Genomic DNA, 13828 nt, shown 5'->3' on the forward strand with positions numbered 1-13828 from the left:
CGAAGATGGAAAAGTGCATGCAGCTCCTAAGGGATGCACTTTAGAGCCCAAGTTTACTCACTTCGAATGATCGTTGTTACAACAACCCAGAATATTGGCCAGTCCTCCTGGGATACCCTCGCTATAGCACTGTACGCGTCCTGATCTCTGTTGTGAGGCCTACGCCAGATGTTGTTGGAGGCAGTATAATGGTCAGACAGTGATCTTCGAATGCAGGTTAACTAAATTGATCCACGGGGTTTCGCGAAGACTATGTCATCTTTTTCACAACTGTTCCCATTTACGTTTTCCAAGCATTTCTGTTAAGTCTTTCGTATGGGCTGTACCGACACTTTAGAATTAATAGTCGTCTGTAAATTCGTTCGATGGCTGTTGTCAGGTGTACTTCGTAAGGACTTCAGACACTAGACCAATACTCTACTCTGCGCAGAAGCGTCATGTATGGGATTTCCATTGGAGATATATTCAGTTTTCCCAGAACCATTCCAACAAATCTAAGTATTTGATTAGCCTTCCCCAATACTAATTTTTTATGGTCGTTCCATTTCTTATTGCTTCTTAGTATTATCCCCTGACGTGTTCAGGATGTTCACCACTATGTATGCAGATTACTGCACTACTGGCCATTAAAATTGCTACACCACGAAGACGACGTGCTAAGGACGCGAAATTTAACCGACAGGAAGAAGATGCTGTGATATGCAAATGATTAGCTTTTCAGGGCATTCACACAAAGTTGGCGCCGGTGGCGACACCTACAACGTGCTGACACGAGGAAAGTTGCCAACCGATTTCTCATACACAAACAGCAGTTGACCGGCCTTGCCTGGTGAAACGTTGTTGTGATGCCTCGTGTAAGTAGGAGAAATGCGTGCCATGACGTTTCCAACTTTGCTAAAGGTCGGATTGTGGCCTATCGCGATTACGCTTTATCGTATCGCGACACTGCTGCTCGCGTTGGTCGAGATCCAATGACTGTTAACAGAATATGGAATCGGTGGGTTCAGGAGGGTAATACGGAACGCCGTGCTGGATCCCAACGGCCTCGTATCACTAGGAGTCGAGATGACAAGCATCTTATCCGCATGGCTGTAACGGATCGTGCAGCCACGTCTCGATCCCTGAGTCAATAGATGGGGACCTTTGCAAGACAACAACCATCTGCACGAACAGTTCGACGACGTTTGCAGCAGCATGGACTATCAGCTCGGAGGCCACGGATGCTGTTACCCTTGACGCTGCATCACAGACAGGAGCGCCTGTGATGGTGTACTCAACGACGAACCTGGGTGCACGAATGTTAAACGTCGTTTTTCGGACGAGTCCAGGTTCTGTTAACAACATCATGATGGTCGCATCCGTGTTTGGCGACATCGCGGTGAACGCACATTGGAAGCGTGTATTCGTCATCGCGATACTGGCGTATCACCCGGCGTGACGGTATGTGTTGCCATTGGTTACACGTCTCGGTCACCTCTTGTTCACATTGACGGCACTTTGAACAGTGGACGTTACATTTCAGATGTGTTACGATCCGTGGCTCTACCCTTCATTCGATCCCTGCGAAGCCCTACATTTCAGCAGGATAATGCACTACCGCATGTTGCAGGTCCTGTACGGGCGTTTCTGGATGCAGAAAATGTTCGACGCTGCCCTGCCCATCACATTATCCAGATCTCTCACCAATTGAAAACGTCTGGTCACTGGTGGCAGAGCAACTGGCTCGTCACAATACGCCAGTCACTACTCTCGATGAACTGTGGTATCGTGTTGAAGCTGCATGGGCAGCCGTACCTGTACACGGCATCCAAGCTCTGTTTTACTCAGTGCCCAGGCGTATCAAGGCCTTAATTATGGCCAGAGGTGGTTGTTCTGTGTATTGATTTCTCAGGATCTATGCACCCAATTTGCGTGAAAATGTAATCACATGTCAGTTCTAGTATAATATATTTGTCCACTGAATACCCGTTTATCATCTGCATTTCTTCTTGGTGTAGCAATTTTAATGGCCAGTAGTGTATTAAACCAGTGGCATGTTGCTACAATGTGCGATAAAGAATTAAACCACGGTAAGAAGGTCGTCCTTCCGTACTCGTGTCTCTCAAAATGTTCAGTGTCACCAGAGAAAACGATGCGTCACGTACCGACGCTGTCTCCAAGATGTGGTGTTGTGCTTTGATGTATGTGCTGACCGTGGTCAACCTCCGTGCGGGCGCTGATAGCTGCCTACCGTGTACCCCGTGACCGCATACGTGACGGACGGCCGTGTAGCAACGCCGGCGTGCTGGAGGCGTCGGTGCTGAGCCGGGACCCGCTGCAAGTGGCTGGCACGGTGCCCGGACGCTGGACAGGACCCCGTGTCTCCTGTAACGAGCAGCTGCCGCCGTTCGAGCCTCGCCTAACGAGCGACGCTCCGTGTCACGTCTTTCTGCCTCACTTTACGGCTTCCTTAGGGCTGCAACCTAGGCGGCTGCTGTCCGCCAAGCAACTCGTGCGTTCGTCGTACGTCTGTGGACACGGCTGTGTTCCGATTATTACGAGGGGTATTCCATATCGATTTACACTTTATTTATTCTCATAATTCGTGGTACTCCATCTGACACGTCATAACAGTTGGAAGTATGTAGTACTTTAGTCTAGCAAAAGGCAGCAGCACAGTCCTAAAGGGTGGGGGAAATAATTTTCTCGAAGGCATGGGTTGGTTTGTTTTGGGGGGGGGGGGGGGGAGACCAGATAGCGAGGCCATCGGTCTCATCGGATTAGGGGGGGAAGGAAGTCGGCCGTGCCCTTTCAGAGGAACCATCCCGGCATTTGCCTGGAGCGATTTAGGGAAATCACGGAAAACCTAAATCAGGATGGCCGGACGCGGGATTGAACCGTCGTCCTCCCGATTGCGAGTCCAGTGTGCTAGCCACTGCGCCACCTCGCTCGGTGGTGGGGCAAATAGAAGTGGTCCGGACGAGTGGATACGATTGGACGTGAATGTATGCATATAACCACACCCCGTGACGCGCACACCGCGTACCACCTCGCTATGTGATCCACACTGGTTCAGAGCGTAATGCGGGCTGCGTCACTGTGAGTGCAGGCGTGCAAAGTGGAGCAGCGGGTGTTTACTGTGGAAACTTCTGTGAAGCTAAGTCGTGGAAACTGTGTGGTGGGTCAGTTGTTTGCTGAGAAGTTTAATGGCGTCAAAGTGCCAGCTTAGTCCGAAAATGGCGTCAGACAAGTTCTGTTTTTAACAAGTCAAAAAACATTCAGAAACGTGGGTGCACTTCACCAGAAAATGCTTCAGAGTCGTCCCAAATTAACCCGACGCCTGTCACAAGAGGCCAAAATATCACGTCGATCATGTGGACTAATACGCCACCTGGACCTGTACCTGCACATGCATCCGTCACGTGTGTCTGTTGTTCATGCATTAAAACCAGCAGTTGCTCCTCAGCGCCTCCAGTTTAGTGAGCGGCTGCTCACTGAGCTGGGTTGTACATGGATCTGTTCTTTATGTCTGATGAAGCCTGGTTTCACCGAGCGGTTTTGTCAGCTCTCAGAGTCACATATTCTGAGCAGCGGAGAATCCGTATAACTTCCACGAAGCATCATTCCATGATGGTCTCATTTTCTTTCATCAGATGCAGACTTCGGCGCGTTTCATTATCAACATTTTGAAATTATTCGTGGCAGCTTTAACAGAGGAGGAAAGTATCAACAATTACTACCAACTGGATGGAGCAACTGCTCATACAGCCGGCCGAACCTTGGAGCACATTTACACAATCTTCATCCTGACAGAGTTGTTAGCAGAGATCAGTCTGGTCGCCGCCCTATTTGGCCACCCCAGTCACCTGATCTGTCAGTGTGCGACTACTTTGCGTGGGGAGCCCTCAAATCCAAGTTGTATCATTACAATCCTCGTAGTCTTCAAGAACTGCAGCACAACATTTCGGATGAGGCTGCACTAATTCCAACAGTCCACCTTCTGTCCGCCTTCAGCAACTTTCTCACCAGGGCCCATAATTGCCAAAGATGAAAGAGGGTCATTTTCAACATCTCCTAGAGTCAGGTTAGTGCAGTATTTTCTTTTCTCTGCTGCGTTTCTGTATATCCTGGAACTCTGTTCTACGGGCCACTCTTATTTGCCCCACGCTGTAGAAGTGAGATGCCTGCTCACAGTGCAGCCCATTTTCCCAACTGCTATCACTAAGTGAGCGAGCAACGTCAAATATGAGCAACAAGAACAGCGCTGGACAACTTGGTTTCTGTGGAAGGAGGGTGTAAACACTGTAAGTATTCAAAGGCGACTGGTGGCTGTGTGTGGAGAATGTGAACAGTCAAGAAAAACCGTGTACAGTTCGGTGAATGGCTGGAAAAATGGCCGCATGTCAACGGAGAAAGGAACCAATACTGGAAGGAGAGTGACTGTGGTAAATCCAGTCAACATTTCAAGACTGGAAAAGCATATTCGTGAGAACATATGCATATCGTTCACGGAACTGAGGGAGGGGGGGGGGGGGTACCAGAAGCATTCTGCACCGTGTGGTGCATGAACACCTTAAACTTGAGAAGGTGTCCGCCAGTTGGGTTCCCAAATCCCTGAATGCAGCGCAAACACAACAGCGTAAGGACCATGCTGTGATCTTAAGCGCCACAGCCAGGATTCAGAAAGTTTCACGTCCAGACTCGTGACTGACGGCGAAGTTTGGCTCCACTACCATGAGCCGGAGACAAGTGCATCCAACACAGACAGCGCTGCACCGAAAGGTTCCGTACAGCGCTTTCTGCGGGAAAACATATGGCCACAGTGTTTTATGGCAAAGGTGGAATCCTCATTATTGATTGGCTGGCTGCAACCAGGGAAACTTACTAACAGCAAGGCATATATATGAAGACTCTTCGGAGATTGCGCCGTGGCACGAAAAAGAAACGGTCAAGAAAATAGGCGAAAGAAGTGCACTTGCAACATGACAAAGCTGCTCCCCATACAAGTCGGACAAACAAGGTTGTCATCGCCGATATGATGTTCCGGGTACTGCCACACCCACCGTATTCTCCTGACTTGGCCCCTTCCTATCACCACCTATTCGGGGCTGTGAAGAAATCCTTATGTGGACATTATTTGTGGGCGCGACAGACTCCAAGAAAGTGGTTCGAGGAGGCCCTACAGAAGTTACCACACCCCAAGTGTGTGCAGCTTAATGGAGACTGCGCTGAAAGTGCGCGCGCACACACACACACACACACACACACACACACACACACACACACACAGAGAGAGAGAGAGAGAGAGAGAGAGAGAGAGAGAGAGTGAGCGTGAGTGTGTAGAACACTCCTCCTGTATTTCAAATATTGGGATGACGTGGATCCTCAGTTACGATTTTCCCATTTCCATATTTAACACTTTTCCTTGTTTTTGTAACGTGTTACGATTTTAGCAACTGCATTGAACTGTATACTCTCCAGAAAGACTTCCGTACACCCCGACAAGGCGAAGGGGTGTATGGCAATGGGGGCACACTGTGCCGTGTATCTTTGGAATCAAGTAATCTGAGATATTCATGTATTCAGGGCAAATGAATAATGCAAGACTAATTTTTAACTTTTGGCGCCTAATATTTTTCTCTCCGCAGAAATAATACAAAAGAAAAAGGAACGAAGACGCCCTGGGAACACTTTTACCCAGCTGATTGCAAAATGCTCCGTCGTACATGCAAGCTTACACTCCGTGTGATCGGGCTGCAGCTAGACTTTCGTGTGTGTACTGAAGAAACTCTAATTGCTATACGTTCTTGCCTTCCTGGCTGCTAAATCCATTTTTCGCGTTAGATAAGAACTCAGTTGCAGGTAGAAATATGTAGTGCGCTTCATCTGAATTTCCGATGACCTCATTAGTGCTATTATTCCCTTTAAACGAATTTACACATCCATACTGAGAAGGATGGACGTACCCCTTTGAGGCTGTAACAGAAAATTGCTTTGATGCTGATACATAGATCCGTGGTTTACTTTTTGCTAAGAGCGATACTCTCACGGTCCGTTAACTGCCCGAATTTCAGCATAAGCGTTTAGACTTGTCTTGCAAATGCCGTTGGTGTTTGTTGCATTATTCTCTGTTTTATGCTCGCTAAAGCACGTAACCACTATCATTTCTGGGAGCTTCGTAAAGATTTGCGATGTACTGTGAAATGATAACTAGCTACCGTGCTTTGCCTGTTTCAGTCGAAGATAAGGATTACGTTAGAAAAAAAACAGGTTTTAGTAGCGAGGTTTGGTAGTCTTCCGTGCTCCCAATCTCTGTTCTAGAGTGCCCGGCGAAATTGGGGCAAATTGAGGGCGAAAAAAACAGGGTTCGCAGTGCCTCCCTGAAATGTTTATTCGCAGGACACATGTGAGCACATACCGTATGCATTAGGCCGTGCATAACGCATAACCAAGGCGTGCTTTGCCCCTCGCAGCCTTCGCCATACTTTCGCTAAACAACGGTTTTTCCTCCGTCTCAAAGAAGACTGTAGCGGCATTAAGATGTACTGGTTTAGCTACTATCGTGCATTCTCCGTGCCTGTTACTGCTGATGTCCAGCTTAGCTGTGTAAATTTGGTCAGCTGGATAAAACAGAACCTTTACTTCAGGTATCGCTTTTATTGCTTTTCCAAATTTCGACAGAGCAACTTGAGGAACCGAGACATAATTTTACCTACATTAATACGTTTAATGAACAAATATCATTTACTGTACTTTCTTGCAGTGGTTTAGAGAGAAAGTAGATCTGTTTCTCAAAAAAAGTCAGAAATCAGGTACCTTACTGAGAAGTTAGATGTCTTCTGGGCACCGGAACTTAAATTTTTAAGCTCACTTTCATGAACTGTTATATGACGAGAAACCTTAAAACTAGTATAGCAACGTCGCTAATTTGGCTCCGCTTTTGCGCAGGGGGGCACTTCTCGGTGTTTCGGAGACATCACTGTTAAAAGTTCTAAAGCCTGTTAAATACTGTACGAGAGCGCCACCATCGAGAAGCGTAGTAAACACAGCCAACTCAAACGACCTGCGCACTTTCAGTTTTTATTGACAGTGTTCATTGTATTGAAGCAACCCACAAATCATAAATATTATTGAAAATTTTTTCAGTTAGCAACATTACGTTAAAATGTTAAGAAGTCGAACACACGAAAGAAAGCGTGTGCTGCAATTATATTAGCTGTAACATCAAAGAACAGAGAAAAAGAGGAAACTGTTTCCAAAATGGCTGAAAAAGAGGATCTAATTGTCGCATGTTAATTTACTGATTGATATCAGCACCACTTTTCCGTAAGATTTCGTAAAATATTTTCAGTTTAGCCCTGCATAGTACAAAACGTTATTAATGTAGATATGTAATAGAATAGAGAAGAAAGTACATTAGGCAGCGATAAATTGCTGTCGACGAAAGATTAGGAGTAATTTCGCTCTTGCTGGCGACAGGCGGGTCATTCGAATGCTCGAAGTTTAGTTTTGTAATAGCAGCAAACAAAATAACCAGAATTGCATGGAGATCTGGAAGCAATTATATCTGCTTGGCAAGGATATGCACTATGTGATCAAAAGTATCCGGACACCTGGCTGAAAATGACTTAAAAGTTCGTCGCCCCCCTCCATCAGTAATGCTGGAATTCAATATGGTGTTGGCCCACCCTTAGCCTTGATAACAGCTTCCACTCTCGCAGACATACGTTCAGTCAGGCGCTGGAAGGTTTCTTGGGCAATGGCAGCCCATTCTTCACGGAGTGCTGCACTGAGGAGAGGTATCGATGTCGGTCGGTGAGGCCTGGCACGAAGTCGGCGTTCCAAAACATCCCAAAGGTGTTCTATAGGATTCAGGTCAGCACTGTGCAGGCCAATCCACGCACACACACACGCACGCATGCACGCACCTTTTATACAGACAATCTAGAAACGACACATTGTTCTACAATAGCTAGACATCCCAAGGAGCACTTTATCAAGGGTGTAACCGGAGTGGAAAGGATGCAGTATGCAGCGAGGGAAAGTAATGGCGAGCGGGCTCCACTCATGGAAAAACCGCTCACTTGTTGACACAGTGGTCTCGATGGAGACGTACTAAGTACGACTGCGTAACTGACGTTTTAGAAACGAGACGGTGGCGGCTCTATAGCTTCCACGTTCAATTTTTTCTGTTCAACAGGTCCCCCACCCCTGCCCAAACCAAGGGCAAGCACGTCACACAGTTACATATACTGCCTAAAGCAGCAGACGCGCATTGGCGCCGCTGACAAGAGTCCTGGTATCCCTCCACCAAAAGGTCCCCTCTATAATGCACCAAGACTTCTGAAGCAGCTTTCGAACACTTATTTGCTACATTAGTATTAATTTAAAGAAATGTGCCATCTATGTCGCACTTAATGGGGTGAAATTGAAAGTGGGGGACATTCACTAATATGACCAGCTGTTCTAGCACTTTACAAATGTTACTATGTTAAATGGGAAACACATCCTGATGTTCTGCAAAATTGTATTTATTTGCTCACGAACCAGCTTTTCGCTTCTTAGACCATCTTCAAGTGACGACTGAGTGTCGCAAACGTAGATAATATGATTTGCGACTAACATATATTATTTATAAGAAGATAGAAAAGATACATGTAGAATGTTCACGTAGGAAAGGAATGAAGTTTTTGGTCACACGGGATCTCACATTAACAAAAAGAAAAAAAGAAAAACATGAAATTTTTATGTGAAGATACGTTTAAAAACTGATGAAAAATGAAGTTGAATTTACGATTTTAATCTATTATTTCTAACTAAAACTTAATTTCAGAGAGGGGAAATAGGATGTCCATATGAACAATGTAATGTTTTTCTGTGTAAACACTCTCCATGTCATGATATCTGCATCTTTTATCTCTTTTGTAAAAATAATTTCTGAGGGGGTCGCACGTCATGTTATACGTGTCCGCGACATTCAGTTGTCACCTGAAGACAGCCTAAGTAGCCGAAAAGCGATTCGTGACCAAATAAATATAATGTTGCAGAACATTGGAAAGTTTTCGCTATTTAATGTTATTATGTTCTGCGAAGTACGGTTACTTTTGCAATTGTTACGTCTAATTGGCAGATCACAGATTGATACTCCAAGGATAAGACATTTTAATCAGTTATTTCCCATGAATAGATTCGTTGTCTGCTACCCATTCCTTTCTCTAATTAGCAATACCTACTATTATGTGTCTCTACACTATGTTTAAAGAGAAAATAGTAGTTACTGTCTCTCGGACTGTTTTTTAGGAACGAAGTGCTACACTGTGACACTGTACGGATACGTCCGAAACTACGCGAGACAAACCATCGCACTTACTATCGTGGCTTCGTTCAAGCTGATGAGGGACATCTTCTCGAATGGCAGGTGTTAACAAGTTACGAAATTGGACATATTATACGTATGCCGTCGCCTCTCACCGATACAGAAACCTACTGTCCAAGTGTGTGCATCCGTTAGTTCGCTTCTTGTAACTGTGGAAATACATTACACCACTCTTTGCTCCCGTAGTGTGTTAGAAAGTTTGTGAAAGGTGCTTGTATGACTGCAAGTTAAGTCTCACGGAGCACCTCCGCGGTGCTGCACAGTGGTTTACGGAGGGCGAGGAGCCCAAATCTTTCGCTTCAAATGACTTTATACTCGTTGGTGATAATTGTAATATCTTTCCACCTAAACGAATAGTGACCAGAACTCTTGAAACTGAGATCTACACGTTTTCGTAACTTCGTTACCATTCGCGATGAAGACGCCAAGTCTGCAGCTCGTGGTCGTGCGGTGGCGTTCTCGCTTCCCACGCCCGGGTTCCCGGGTTCGATTCCCGGCGGGGTCAGGGATTTTCTCTGCCTCATGATGACTGGGTGTTGTGTGATGTCCTTAGGGTAGTTAGGTTTAAGTAGCTCTAAGTTCTAGGGAACTGATGACCATAGATGTTAAGTCCCCATAGTGCTCAGAGCCATTTTTGAAGGCGCCAACTGTAAGTGTAACTTTTGCTTTGTTTCGCGCCAGGATAGCAGATTTTTGTGAAATAAGTTTGCAACTATTTTTTGGCTGGAACAAGAAATTGCGGAATAAAGGTACATTGCACGTAAGGAATTTTATACTGTTGCAGCGAATCTTCGAATGGAAGTTTTCGCCTTCTGAACAGAAATTAATGCCTCCGAGACAAGCGACACTGGGCGTTTACGGCCTTCTCGACGGAGTAACAACAGTATTGCAAACTGTAGTGTCAGACTGCTGTGGATGACGTGGCCAACACAAAACAGTAGCTATCTGAAGTCTCAAACTTCTGCCGACCTTCGAAATAGGGACTGCAGTGTTCAAGAAAAGGGTTTTAGATAGGTCAGTATATGGAAGGTAGTGGGTGCCTAAGGAGACAAAGCGTTTGCACGAGATCTACTGAACGCAACTCAAGTCACAGGCGTCACGATAGTTTTCAACCACATTATTATAGGCAGGGGGTGAGGCCGTCTTTCGCCGCTGGGTACATTTCCATTCTCTTGATATAGTATTTTGAATGAGTCAACAGTTGTCAGTATTTTAGAAACTGAAAACGCAAATGACGTTGGGCCATATGACTAGAGACATTACAAACAGCCATATAATGTGTAATATATTGAAGTAAGTTATCCCTTAGTTACCGTCGTCGTAGATTTCGTTTTAGTTATAGCACAGTTTTGACTACCCCCCCCCCCCCCCCCCCCTCCGCCTTTCTTTAACTCTGATTCAGAGTTTAGTTTTAAGGCTTGTAAGCAATTTACAAGTCTGCTGGGAAACATACCTTTCACTACGTGACTGTTTCTGATGCTCAATTCGGCTGCAATTTGTTTCCAAAGCTGTTCATCAGCAGGCTATGGTCATAGATAACTATAGTCTGATGATGAAAACATGAGCCACAAACTGGATACAAGATAAATGCTTTCTAACATTCGTGGTTTGTGTTTTCCGTTGATAAGCTGTTGTTGAAAACGATAATATTATTATTATTATTATTATTATTGTGTGGTTTCTGTCCTTTAATTTTCTGTCTTGACCTATTAGGTGTAGTACAATAAAAGTCCTATCTTTGTAAAGAAGTGACTGACAAGTATGTTGTTTCATGAATAATGGCAACCAAAGACGCTGTTCTGAGCAGGTAAATAAATGCTTAATAAACAAAAAAATTGATGAATAAATAAAATATAAACTTCCTTGCCACTTAAATACACGCATGGTACATCGAGCAGAAGACATTGTATCCTGGTATCGCTAAAGTGTTAGCGGAAGAAAGATGTGTGGCAAAAATCGCAGATGTCAATAAGTTTACGACTGTCACAGAGGGAAGAGATGAGCAGACAGACCAATCGTGGCACGATTCTCTTGAATTTGGATACGAAGCTTTACCTCGCGGCACACTACTCCCGTTGCAGTCCCACAACTCTGAGCATCGTGAACATTTGTGTGTGTGTGTGTGTGTGTGTGTGTGTGTGTGTGTGTGTGTGTGTGTGTGTGTGTGTTTTAGAGGAGGAAGTGGGGAGGGCGAGTGGCGCGGGATGTAGAGGGATCGGAATAATGCCCGGGATTTCGCTCCTGGAGTAACTGCTGTCCCTCGGGACCGAGCAACTGTTGGCCTGCTTCCGCTTGCGCTGTCTGCATTACCTTTTCCGTTGCGATCTCGGTCAACAGGGACAGGAACGGGAGTTTCCCTGGAAGCACTCCAGCGTCTTGGACGCCCGTTGCCGGTAACAAGGATCTCTACAGAAAGGGAAGAATGAACTAGCTGACTGCTGTCTCACTTAGGTGCGTTGTTTAATTCTTTTGATCTGTTCCTGGTTTCTCATAAAATGAGGTAACAAGAATTTTCACCAAGTCCTCATGTTGCAACATTTTGAAGCTATTATTAGACGAATTAGTCTTATATACATGCCATATGCGTCGGTAACTATTAGCGAACTCGGTAAAGATCACAGTGCTTGTAAGATGCTGTTGACTTCCTCCAACTTGTCGCGAAGTGTCAGACGTCTGCCTGTATCGTGGGGAAGGCTGTGATGATCATGTATGTACAGAATAGTGTTGTGTTTTCGGGTGATATCGGTTGTTCCTATATGACCCATTGCCCTCGAGTAATAACGCTGAGTAGCCGAGATTAACATTTCCATCCGATGGGAGGCTCACCAGAAACACTTTCAGCTACGGAGGTTAGTTATTTCGTGAGTACGTCTATCGCTCAAAAATGTATGACCAACACTATACACTACGAAATATAAACTTAAAATTAATTTCGAACGTAATATCTTTCGAATATTGCCAGGTTTGTAAATTAGGCGGTTTTTGTCTAAATCTGTTCGACTATGATGTTTACCCTTTCTGAATGGGTCGATCGAAGCAAAGATAGTGTGATCATGGCGTCTATACAATTCTATGCTATACACGCCATGTCACAGTTCGATAAAAACAAGAAGAGTAGATATGCGAGAAAGGGGGAACACAATAGAGAAACCACAGACAATTGCAAACGTTTCCCTAGACACGCTTGTATAAGGCTTAAGTATTTTGCACCAAAGCGTATGTGCAAATCTTGTTTTATTTCCTCTAGAAAGTGACTAACAGGAGGAAAAAAATCTACTTATTATTAATAGAAATCAGCTGAAAAGTGTGGAACTAGATCCAGGGGACTGCGTGAACGGAAATTGTACGCAATCACCTCTCCTTAGATAGAAGTTTAGTTTTGAAAATTGGTTTCACACTCAGGAACCGAATTGTTTACCCGCAGGTAACGCCACCGATGTCGTGGTACACGACGTTTGTATTTATTAACCTGGGACAAGATATTCTTTTGTAGATGCCAGTCGATTGCCCTTCCTGTTTAAACATTAGTAGTGGTGCTGCAGATCGCTTTTAATGAACAAGTCTCGTCTGGAGTATTGTAAGCACCGATCTCAAGTGGTGATGTGATTTAGGGTGGGGGGGGGGTGGGGGGGGGGGGGGGACACGGCTGCGAGTTATCTCGCTGGGCATCGGCAGTTCATTCTGCTACGACCTCTGGGCACCGGCGCACAGTTTGTTCGTATTGCGGTCGAGCGTGGACGAATGAAATGGAAACAGTGGTTGGGGGAGGGGGAGGGAAATTAGTGCTCGCTTGTCCACTCGCCCTCCCTTCCCCACTTTGATGTGCTGCATCCGACAGTTTCGACAAATGCTGGAACAAAATTGCAATGTTGTTTCCCCCCCCTTCCTCCCACTGTTTCGGCTTTAGGGCATAGAGGTGCGGGCATTCTACATATGACATCGTTCGCTTTGTTAAACCAAATGCGTAAAGTGATAAGCTTTCTGGCGGTGGAAAGTTCTCATCACACAAGCGTACATCGTATGGAGCTTCAGTGTCCATTTTTTAACAAACAAAAGACACTTTTACGCATTCTGCTTCACATAGCAGAGCATTTTCAGTTTCGAAAATAATAGAGTACCAAATGTCATATTTCACCTGTTCGATTACTGAAAAAGCCGTGTGGACTACCTCATAGTGTTGACAGAACTTAAGGAGAAGCTACGCATGTATAAAGGAGTGTTTTTGACACGTCGAGCTCAACATTAATGCGAAGCAGAAGTTGCCTTATAATGTCTGTAAGGCTAAGTACTGGTTCTGGACATAGTGGCAGAGATGACTGAGACCACTAGACGATGCTCTACCCTAATTTAAGCTCGCACACAACTTTCCATCAAATTCCATATAATCGTAAAACTTCACTGTTGTTGCAAACTCCGCACCGAGTGAAATGGCAGAGTAGTTGCGTCACTGGACTCATATTCGGAAACAACAGG

At 45.3% G+C, this 13828-nt stretch overlaps 1 protein-coding gene across 3 annotated transcripts in view; it reads left to right on the forward strand.

Moving 5' to 3' along the window:
- Positions 1 to 13828, forward strand: part of LOC124710527 (peripheral plasma membrane protein CASK) — a 558968-nt gene that overhangs the window by 331391 nt on the left and 213749 nt on the right. The gene's annotated exons all lie outside the window — the stretch shown is intronic.

The sequence above is a fragment of the Schistocerca piceifrons genome, chromosome 1 (assembly GCF_021461385.2).
Source record: "Schistocerca piceifrons isolate TAMUIC-IGC-003096 chromosome 1, iqSchPice1.1, whole genome shotgun sequence".
Taxonomy (NCBI): Eukaryota; Metazoa; Arthropoda; class Insecta; order Orthoptera; family Acrididae; genus Schistocerca; species Schistocerca piceifrons.